This window comes from Mauremys reevesii, linkage group 1, assembly GCF_016161935.1.
Source record: "Mauremys reevesii isolate NIE-2019 linkage group 1, ASM1616193v1, whole genome shotgun sequence".
NCBI lineage: Eukaryota > Metazoa > Chordata > Testudines > Geoemydidae > Mauremys > Mauremys reevesii.
The window spans coordinates 192,276,248-192,286,763 of record NC_052623.1 but is presented as its reverse complement, the minus strand read 5'-3'; the positions used below and the strand labels follow the sequence as shown (position 1 = coordinate 192,286,763).

Genomic DNA, 10,516 nt, shown 5'->3' with positions numbered 1-10,516 from the left:
CTTATGTTACTAGTAGTTTGCACTTTGATAGCACTTTCCACCTAAGATTTCAAAGGATTCTACCAACATTAATAAAATTAGCTCACATGAATTAGGGGAGTAATTATCCCCATTTTACAGAAAGGGTAACAGACAAACATGTTCAGTGATTTGCCCAAGTCTGTGTCAGGAGTGGGAAAGAAAATCCCAGTCTCCTGTCTTGAGCTTTAGCCATAAGCTCACAAATCCCCTCTTGTGTATTTTTTTTTATATTCTTCTTCTTCATCATTTTTGGCAAAAAGAGAGAGGCAGACAGACAATAAATCTCCAGCAGTAACAAATAAGAATAGAAATTCAAAACAAGGACACACATGAAAAAATGTTGCTTAGCTGTATGAAATGCTATCATTTGCAAATATATATATTTGTAGCTCACAAATTAAGATAGGCAAGAATCCCTTGCAATGAGATTCATGTATAAAACAGGATATCTTAAAAGTTGCTGATTTGTTTGCAAGTGCTCAATTTGTGTAGGCAGGATTTTCAAAGATGCCTAATGGAGGTAGACACCTGACTTCCATTGTATTTTATTGGGAGTCAGGCATTACATTTTAACCTTAATTTAAAAAATGTGAAGATTACTTTCAAGAAATCAAATTTCTGTACATTCTTGCCACTAGGACAATGGTTGCAAAGACTGCATTGCACTGCTGGGTCTTGCCTGAAGCCTCCTCACCCAAGGGTAATTATTGAGAAATTCTATCAACACTCTGTTATAAGAAATAGATGTTGTTTAGATACACCCACGCCAAGTAAGAAGAGATGAAACGCCAAGAGACCCCGGTCGTCGGCGGGCAGTCTGTATAGGTTGTCTGCACTATGGAGATACACCCAGCAGGATCTTCTCTTATATCCCCACATGCAGTGGATTTGGACGCTGAGCTGAGGTAGAAGCAGAGATAGGCCCACTGGATATGGAATTACATGGAACTAGCAGCCATTTAACTCCTCCATAGAGGAGACAGCACAGAAGTTCAATGGACTCCCACAGTTCTGAGATTGCAGTATCTCTTGTGAAGCAGTTCTCCTACTCAGCAGCCAGGGAGATTCCTCTACCCCCCACAACACACACACACACACCCTCAGCCCTCAAAAACATCTCCTTCACACAACCCAGTTACTCAGGCTGTGTGCTGGGCAGAGGATTCATCCCTTTGCATGGTGTACTCATGTTTCAAAATTCTCAGAAGGAGATAATGGATAAAATGAATCAAATGTTAAACATAACTCTTCCAAGCTTCAGCTTAATTTTGCCTCCTGCATGACACTTCCAATATAGAAATAATTTCAAGGGGAAATCTCACATGGATTAGTGTAAGTTTATTGGTTGCCAAGGTAATAATTCTGGAACACAGAAATCTGAGACCTCTCAACCAGAAAAGGAATAGAAAATATCGCTTGCAGAAGCAGTCTCTTATAAGAAGGCAATTTAGAGGCTTCAGGGCAATGAAGGCAAGATTGAGAGTAGTTACAAGCCATTTTTAGATTATATTACCTGTTAGTCTTTTTCTTTTTGTTGAAATATTCCCTCTTTTGCTTCTCTCTCTACTTCTATCCTTCCTTCTTTCTCTGTCTTTTCTCTGACTTTCACCTAGATGGCAAAACAATGCATATTATGAATTAGTGATGCAAGTAGTATGAAAATCGCCCCAGGAGGGGTTTCTCGGATAGGAGTGCAGGGGACAGGTGGGACAAGAACAGACAGTTGCTCAGCACAATATGGCAGTTACAAAACCTGCTATGTCAGCTCCACAGTCTCCTGACAGGGACATTCTGGGGCAGAAAAAGGTACCATCAGGACATCCCTTGAGGTTCCCCAGTGATACAGCACCCACAAGGACAAGGAAGACAGGAACACCAGTTAAAGCAATTCCACCTGACCCAGCCACCAGCCATAGCATAAACAAGGCAGAAAGCATCTCCTCTCAGTCCCTATCCCAGGGTCTACAGTAGCACAGAAGTTCATTTCTGACACCTTTGCAAGAAAGAGAAAAAAGGTCCCTCTCCTCCCACCCACCCCCTGCCCCCCAACTGCAGGAAAGGTAGGAAAGATTCCCTAGTGGCTAGGGACTGTTGCATGTTAGTTGTCATGACAGCTCCTCATTTGCCTTTAAAGAGATAGGTCTCAGATTTTCTTATAATGCTCTCACTCTCCTGCATATCATATGTCAATATTACAATCTGAGCTGACTGCAGCTTGTATAGACATATGAGCACTAGCTTTACATGTGCTAGTATAGCTAAAAATAGTAGTGTAGATGCAGAGGCCTAGGTTTCAGCAACACGAGTAGGTACCCAGGGTTCCCAGCATGCTTATACAGACTGTTCTGCTGCATCTAAACAGCTGTTTTTAGCCTTTTTAGCATAGATATGTCTACCCAATCTGTAATCAGACCTCAGATTGCATAGTAGGTATATCCTTAGTCCCAGTGTTCTTGTGAGTCCTCTCACCTTACCATTACCTTTCTCTCTTTCACTCTCTAATCCATACTTTCCATCATGTTACTTGCTATGGCTGGAAAAATACCATCCTTTTTCATCAATCATCTATTCTCCCTCCTCCTCCTCCAAATCCACAGCTTCTCTTCACTAATAACCCTCTCTTTTCTCCACTATTGTTCTGTCTTTGTCTTACCTATCTAAGATTTTGAGCTCTTAAAGGCATGTTTTAATTTACATGGTCCTTCACTAATATAAAGTTGCAGTCTAGTTAAGTGATTTTTAATGCTAGAAATAATGATTAGAATGCTCCATTTTACAAGGCTATAAATTGGTTTCCACTTAGAATGGAAATGAGGAAAGGATTCAAATAGTATAACATACATCAACAGAGCTGTTTGTAAAGCTTCACACTGGTAAATTTTAGTCTTTGTTGAGGCTGGAGGAGTCTCATGGACCATGCTCATGCAAACACTGGCAGATATGGTTCTTAAAGACCTAAGAACCCACTAGCCCCAACCAGTCACACTTTAATGTAAATGTCTGTCTTTAAAACATCTATAAAATTTCATCTCCCCAAAGCAGTTCTACAGATTATTAATCTGTAAGAGAAGATGGAGTAAAATACCTTTCTTAATGTAAAAGAAGAGAAACCGAAGACAGAGTTTGCCACTGTCAGAGGCAGGATACTAGACTTAGTGGCCCGACGGATTAATCCTTTATGCCTTATCTATAACAACGGTTGGGTCTGCCCTAGTTGATGCATCTGTACACCAGTTTTTACAAATGGTTTCCAAATGTTTGAATCCAGTTCCCCGTCCCTTTCCTCGAGGCCAATTTTATTAAACAGCAGGTACAAAAGGCTCAAAGTAATACAAATGGCATAGAAAAAACATTTTCTCATAGCAGGTGAAGGGGACAGGACACAGCCCTTAGCTTGCTACATACTACGGAGACTCCACTGAGGTACTCCCCCAACCCTGGGTCTCTCACTAATGAGCATGTGGGGAGGGATAGCTCAGTGGTTTGAGCATTGGCCTGCTTAAACCCAGGATTGTGAGTTCAATACTTGAGGGGGCCACTTAGAGATCAGGGCAAAATCAGTACTTGGTACTGCTAGTGAAGGCAGGGGACTGGACTCAATGACCTGTCAGGGTCCCTTCCGGTTCTGAGATAGGTATTTCTCAATATATTATTAAATGTCTCTAGAGCAGGTGTAATCTGGAAACCTGAAGTCAAATGACCCACTGTATGTGCTCCCTCAACTCAGTCTAAAGGAAAAAGCCTTGGAACAGGGTCCAGGGATGTATGCACATACCCCAGGACAAACAACCTGTTATACAATTACTGGTTTGGTCCTAAATATCCTTGTAGCAGGGTGGTCACCCTGCTCCTGCCTGAAGGGGATAAAGCAGCCCTGGAGAGGGCTGCAGCTGGAAAAGAAAGGCTGATTGGAGAAGCAGCCACAGGAGAGTTCATGCCCCAATCAGGCCACGGCTAGCCCTATAAGATGGCTGAGGGCCAGAGACTGAAAAGACACACTCTCTCTAGCTCCCTAGAGAGAGAAGGACCTGGCTGCCTGGGAAGCTGAGGAGGGTACCTAGGGTGGAGCAGTGCTGGGGAAGGGCAAAGGGAGCTGGGGAGCTCCAGCCTAGCAAAGCTCCAGGCTGAGATAAGGTCCCACAAAGGGGGTACTAGGGCTGCAGAGGGGCAGCCCAGGAATAGGCACAGGCAGCTAGTCCAACCCCCCTTGCCGATGATGAGTGGCTAACAGACTGACGCCTGCCCCAGTGAGCGGGGGCTAAATGGAGACTGGCAGTAGCCACTGAGGCAAGGTGGGGATAGGGGGTTGGGGGTTCCTCTGAGAGGGCAGATCCAGAGTGAGGGGGTACTGTGGTGGGCAGAACCCCTGGGCAAAGGGCACCGGGGTCTGGGAAGGACACGGAGCCAGCGGGCGGCGAGACATCAGCAGGCAGAGGGCGCACTGGGCTGGGAAGAGCTAATTCCCTGGATCAACCAGCAGGAGGTGCCGCCACAATGCCTCAACAACACAGGGTGATGTAAAATAATCATGCTTTTTCAATGAAAAAATAACCTTTGGTAACAGTTTTAACTCCATATTTGTTATATACAGTAAATTGTGTGGAGTTATGGTAATGTTTTTGATCTGCATTATTTTTCTATTTCAAAGTCTGTATATATAATGTAATTGTGAGTGAAATAGAGAGCATCTTCTGCATAACTTGAAGGTGAAAGGAACACAATTGGAAAATCAGCAAGAGGATTAGAGTGATCTCTTCAGGGGACAGAAAATTAAACCTTCTCCTGAAGTTCTGTCTGCATCAATAGCTGAATTTATCTTTATTTTTATTTGAGAGTTTATAAAGATTCCATGGGCTGGGGGACTTAGAAAGGACTGGAGGATTCTAGATAAACAAACTAGGACTGTGATAGTTATAAGAGAGAATGTGTAAAAAGGGAAATACATGGATGATGCATTGTATCGAAATTTGGCCTCAGATAATTAAATGCTGACCCTTTCCTGAAACTCAGACTGGAGTTGTAGTAATATGTGACAGGAGAAAAGTTTCTATTACCAGATTCCCACTAGACTTAGTGCTTTTCATTATTTATTACAACTATAAATGCATAAATATTATACTTATTTTCATCTATTCTGTGATTACTCAAGTTCAAAGGGAAAGTGCTTCATTCCTGTAATGTATCAGAGGGGTAGCCGTGTTAGTCTGGTTCTGTAGAAGCAGCAAAGAATCCTGTGGCACCTTATAGACTAACAGATGTTTTTGCATGAGCAGCTTTGAACACCCACACCACACTTTATTCCTGTAATGGAAATATGCTTTTAACTAACAAAGAATGTGGGTGCACTACTAGCATTTACATCCTAAACCACGTAGCATTAGGATGCACTATGGTCCTACAGCTACAGTGGATGATTCATATGTTATTCCATCTTCAGACTCATTAACATATCCTGAATTAGAATGGCTGCTACCGCTCCTGTATCTGCTCCTGAAACTATAGCACTGTTCCTTGCCACTGTGATACACTCACCATCCTCTAGAGCAGACTGTGTCAGTGCCAGCTCCCTGCTAGAGAGAAGTCAATTAGTCTTACACTGTTTCTTAATGTCATCTGTTCCGCATTGTACATCCTTAAAGACACCCAGGGCTTGTCTACATGGTTCATTACTCTGCACTCAAGGGGTGTGAATTCGAGTGCATACTAGCATGTTACACACTCACTAGCTCTGCTGGCATGCACTAAAAGTTCCCTAGTATTTGTTAACATAGTATTGTTTGGAAGGGGACTACATTAATGTGTGTTACAGAACGTATAGAGTGCACCAGAGAGTTCCATATGGGCCAGTTAATGTATAACACGCTCATGCGCACTAGAATTTCCACTCCTCTATTGTGGACTAATACACCATGTAGACCAGCCCTGAGAGTCAGATCTGGTGCCTATTGATATCAGTGGAAAGATTCTCACTGACTTCAGTGGGTGCCAGATTAGGGTGAAGGGGTATGTCTACACTGCAGATGGGAATGAGTCACTAAGCCCAGGCAGACAGACTAATGCTAGACGGGCTCAAGTTAGCTTCTTAAAAATAGCAGTGTGGTGGGTGCTGCATCTTAAGTTACAGCTCATCAGTGTAGATATACCCTAAAAGAACATTGTCAATGAGTGACATGGGGCTGTAGCTGTCTGAATCAAGTTAAAGACTATGGACGTCACATGTTTGAAGCATCACACACTACTTTTGAAAATTTACCTCTAAAAGTGTAACATGGTGAACTTTCTTCTCAATGGCTTCCCCCCACCCCCGTTGGAGGTTAGATGTTTGTCACCATGCAATGAAGCTGATTGACCCTTCTCAGAGGAGTATTTCTTAATGGCATTTATCTCAAAGGTAGAATTAAATCAATTTCTGAGTGAATGGAACCAGGAATAATAGGCAGCAAATTTAAAACAAACAAAAGGAAGTACTTCTTCACACAATGCACAGTCAACCTGTGGAACTCATTGCCATGGGATTTTGTGAAGACAAAACTATAACTGAGTTCAGAAACAAATTAGGTAAGTTCATGTTCATCAAAGGTTATTTGCAAGATAGTCAGGGACACAACCCCATGCTCTCGGCGTCCCTAAATCTCCAACTGACAGACACTGGGAATGGACGACCTGGGATGGATCACTTGATAATTGCCCTGTTCTGTTTATTCCTGTGACACGGTGTGTAAATCCCTCACTGGGCAGAAAGCAGTTAAAGAACAGTTCTGGGCAGAGGAGGCATCACCCACCCACCCCCATGCTGAGCGTGCACCACTTGGAGGTGGGGTTTAAAAGGGGACCTGACCCACTCATTCAAGGGAAGATAGCAGTGGTGCCAACTTAGTGATTTTGTCACTAGACTTAGCGAATTTTTGGTTTCCCTAGTAAGGAAATAAATGTCAAAGTGACTAGTGACTTTCACTTCCAATTACAGTGATATTCAGAGAAAGAAGTCACCAATTTGTATTGTCACAAAATCATTCACAAACAGCTCAACAGTGTTAATAAAATCCATTCCACGCTCTTCTTACTACATTCTGTTGCACACCAAGTCAATGTCATTTCGTCTCACTTGGGCATGTTCTTGGAAGGAAGTGCATTCCAGGGCTTCTTGGGCTGAGAGGCTGTGAATGAGAGGAAGGGTTTGATTAGAGCTCCTGGGAGTAGAATAAATGCTTAGCATGTGACTGGGGCTTAGCTTTGATTCTTTGGTGGCGGGGACGGGGTGAAAAGCCAGATCTAATGGGAAGGGGAGGCTTGAAGAGGGGAAAAGTTACAATCTTCTGCTTAGTAAAAACGATTAGTGACAAGGGCAGGTGCCACTCCATAGGCAAGGGTGATGCAGGAAAAACCATTTGTCAACAGATCTTTGTGCCTTTGGCCACTGAAATGTTAACTGGTCAAAATCCCCCTTCAAGGAGTGGGAAGCTGGCTGGTCCCTTGGGACTCTGCTGAACCTGCCCTCGTTACTAGCTTCTGCGCTCACCCTGCCTGGGCAAAAGGACACTCCCAGCTGTTGAACAAAAAGCCACAGCAATGCTATGCGCTCCCTCTTTGGCTGGAAAGCTTTGGCAACTGAGTTTATTTTGTTATCATTGACCAGCTCTATTGGTATCTCTCAGCTGGTAGGGGGCTGACGAGGCATTTCTGGCTGTCCTGGTTATACAGGGCAGGGCTGGGATCCACCCTAGTTCTTAACCGGCATTTGGCTGTGACCCTCTGGTCCCTCAGACCTACTATACTTGATTAAGCCAGTATCTTACAGGATACAGGTTCCTTGTGTTACTGCTGAGTAAAATAAAAAGCTAAGCAAGCTTTATTGGCTACAAATGTTTTGTTAAATAGTGATTGACAACTGAATTGGGGCCTTCATCCTAAATGGCCTGTCACCCTTATACTGAGTAGCACCTTCCTATGTAGGTAGACCCACTGATTTTAATAGAGCTACTCACAGCACAAAGTGGCAGGCAGGTCCCAAGAAAATTAATAACAGAAAATAATCATACAAATCAGGAAACCATTACATTTCTCAGTATTCCAGTGCTGGATGACTTCCTATTGGATCTTTTACCCTAGAAACTTACACAGTCCTTTCTATGAAGTCGCATGAGTCATTAGTGGATTCACTAAGGCCTGGTCTACACTACGCGTTTATACTGAATTTAGCAGCGTTAAACCGATTTAACCCTGCACCTGTCCACACAACGAAGCCCTTTATATCGATATAAAAGGCTCTTAAAACCGATTTCTGTACTCCTCCCCGACGAGGGGAGTAGCGCTGAAATCGGTATTGCCATGTTGGATTAGGGTTAGTGTGGCCGCAATTCAATGGTATTGGCCTCTGGGCGGTATCCCACAGTGCACCATTGTGACCGCTCTGGACAGCAATCTGAACTCGGATGCACTGGCCAGGTAGACAAGAAAAGCCCCGCGAACTTTTGAATTTCATTTCCTGTTTGGCCAGCATGGAGAGCTCACCAGCACAGGTGACCACGCAGAGCTCATCAGCACAGGTAACAATGCAGTCTCCTGAGAATCGAAAAAGAGCTCCAGCATGGACCGCACAGGACGTACTGGATCTGATCGCTGTACGGGGAGAGGATTCCGTGCTAACAGAACTCCGTTCCAAAGGACGAAATGAAAAAACATTTGAAAAAATTTCCAAGGCCATGGTGCAGAGAGGCCACACCAGGGACTCAGTACAGTGCCGTGTGAAAGTTAAGGAGCTCAGACAAGCCTATCAGAAAACCAAAGAAGCAAACGGAAAGTCCGGGGCAGGGCTGAAAACATGCCGCTTCTACGCTGAGCTGCATGCAATTCTAGAGGGGTCCGCCACCACTACCCTACACCTGTCCGTGGATTCCGAGGTGGGAGTGGTAATCACAGCCATGGCTGAGGATTCTGTGGATGGGGAAGATGAGGAGGAGGAAGAGGAGGACGAGCTTGCAGAGAGCACACAGCACTCCGTTCTCCCCAACAGCCAGGAGCTTTTTCTCACCCTGACGGAATTACCCTCCCAGCCCTCCCAAGCCACTATCCCAGACAATGAAGCCATGGAAGGGACCTCTGGTGAGTGTACCTTTGTAAATATAAAACATGGTTTAAAAGCAAGCGTTTTTTAATGATTAATTTGCCCTGAGGACTTGGGATGCATTCACGGCCAGTAAAGTTACTGGAAAAGTCTGTTAACATGTCTGGGGATGGAGCGGAAATCCTCCAGGGACATCTCCATGAAGCTCTCTTGGAGGTACTCCAAAAGCCTTTGCAGAAGGTTTCTGGGCAGGGCAGCCTTATTCCGTCCTCCATGGTAGGACACTTGACCACGCCATGCATGTAGCAAGTAATGGTATCATTGCATGACAAAGCCTAGCTGCGTATGGTCCCAGTGTTTGCTGGCATTCAAGCAACATCCATTCTTTATCTAGCTGTGTTATCCTCAGGAGAGTGATATCGTTCATGGTAACCTGGTTGAAATTCAGGAATTTAATTAAGGGGACAGAGATGGTTGGGCTGTTTGCCTGTGGCTTAAAAGAAATCCTTCCCTGCATTTAGCCAAGCAGGGGGAGACGGGTGACTGGTGCTGAGCTTTTTCGCGTTTGGCTAGCTGGGATCTTCCCTGCTACCAGCCACACGGTGGGGGGAGGGGTAAAGTGATCATCCCAGAGAATTGGATGGGGGCGGTTCTCGTGCTGCACATTAACAGGAAAGAAGCAGCACTCAACAGGCTTTGCTTGCTATTTGGGAAAGGAGGGCGTTGGATATATGAAGGCTGCAGAAGCCAAAAAACAATGGCTTACCATGGCCGCATGCAAGCCAAATTCTGATGCCCGGACCTGTGTCTGTGATCTCTAACACCAAAGCCGCAGGCACTCAATATTAAGATGCAAAATGCGACCTTGTAGTGAGATCACATGTGCTACGTAATGTGAATAGTGTTGTTCACCGTGAAAGAGTATAGCCATTGTTCTGTAAAATGTATCTTTTTAAATACTTCTCTCCCGTTTTTCCCTCCCTCCTGCAGCTGCAAATTTTGCAAGTCTCCCTCCTCCATCCCGAAGGCTATCTCAGATAAGGCGGCGGAAAAAAAAGACGCGAGACGAAATGTTCTCGGAAATCATTGAAGTGACCTGCAGTGAAAGAGCTCATCTGAATGAGTGGAAGGACGTGGTATCAAAGTACAGGAAAGATGCCAGTGACCGTGAGGACAGGAGGGACCAACGTGAGGATAGGAGGGACGAACGTGAGGAGAGGAGAGACGCTCGAGATGAGAGGTGGCGGCAGGAAGATCTGAGGTGTCGGGATGCAACTCTGGGGCTGCTGCGTGATCAAACAGACATGCTTCGGCGTCTGGTGGAGCTTCAGGAATGGCAGCAGGATCACAGAGTGCCGCTGCAGCCCCTGTATAACCGCCCTCCCCCCTCACCATGTTCCTTAGCCTCCTCACCCACCAGACGACTAAAAA

The 10,516-nt window shown here is 44.7% G+C and overlaps 2 long non-coding RNA genes across 3 annotated transcripts in view; one reads left to right on the top strand and one right to left on the bottom strand.

The window, feature by feature from the left end:
• Nucleotides 1–486: 486 nt before the first annotated feature.
• Nucleotides 487–2,030, bottom strand: LOC120387967. The gene is made up of 3 exons (XR_005590457.1): nt 1,775–2,030; nt 1,535–1,630; nt 487–921 (listed from the first exon to the last, which is right to left on the bottom strand). It is a non-coding gene; the product is annotated as an uncharacterized LOC120387967 (long non-coding RNA).
• A 1,352-nt stretch (nt 2,031–3,382) lies between these two features.
• LOC120387969 overlaps nt 3,383–10,516 on the top strand; it is a 64,320-nt gene continuing 57,186 nt past the window's right edge. For both annotated transcript variants that reach the window (XR_005590459.1, XR_005590458.1), the window contains exon 1: nt 3,383–3,444. This is a non-coding gene — a long non-coding RNA (uncharacterized LOC120387969). The remainder of the gene's footprint in view (nt 3,445–10,516) is intronic.